This window comes from Frankliniella occidentalis, unplaced genomic scaffold, assembly GCF_000697945.3.
Source record: "Frankliniella occidentalis isolate FOCC.00 unplaced genomic scaffold, Focc_3.1 Scaffold290, whole genome shotgun sequence".
NCBI lineage: Eukaryota > Metazoa > Arthropoda > Insecta > Thysanoptera > Thripidae > Frankliniella > Frankliniella occidentalis.
Genome location: NW_026267416.1, coordinates 378,740 through 379,612, shown reverse-complemented (window position 1 = coordinate 379,612; position 873 = coordinate 378,740).

The window sequence follows — 873 nt, the reverse complement described above, 5'->3', positions numbered from 1 at the left end:
CCCCCCCCCACCGGCGCCCACTGGTGCGGTAGGGAACGCGAAGCAAGGGCAGGGGGCCCAACACCAAGAGACTGAACACACACACACACACACACACACACACATGCCAAAGCGGGGTGCGCCGTTCGCCTCGTAAGTATGTATTCTTTTGTTGCGAACGAATTAAGGGTTCGGCTCGTACGGGGGAAGTCCGACGAGACCCTGACGCAGGCGGGCCACACCACTCCGCCGCCGAGCACCCCGCCGACACGCACGGTATCGATTCTGCGGCGAGTAGAGGCCGCCGCGGCCACAGCTGTAGGACAGGGTGGCTGACACAAGGTGTGGGTGCTGGGGGTACTGGCTGGGGGAGGGGGGAGGGGACGCAGGATAGACAACAGATGTGTGTGAAACCACCGCCAGTTAGTTCCCAGTCCGAGTCCAGGCGTCATCTCCCCACCGCAACCCACCGCGAATGGCCCAGCGTCACCAGCCGCCACGTCAAACCAACATCGAAAAATTCGGTTCAGGTGTTAAATATTGGTATTACATTGTAGGGATCCCTACAAGTCGACTTGTGGGGACTTCTTTCCGTAGTCCGACGTTGTCTTATTCGGATGAAATTCTATTTATTCCGATTTAGTCGCCGAGGATGGAGCAGGCGGTGACTTATGGGTAACGTGAGACAAGGGGCCCGCGGCCGGGACAAAGATGACGTGGCCCCGACATGCGGCGTTCCGTTTCAGCGGGGGAGAGGGAACGAGGAAACGCCCTTCAGCTTGGGTTCAAGTGTTGTGTGCAGGGCGTTAGCTGCATACAACTGAGAGGGGAGGGACAAAAGCGGTATTAAATAATAGCTTCGAATATTTTTGAAGCCAGCGATTGTTTCACCCC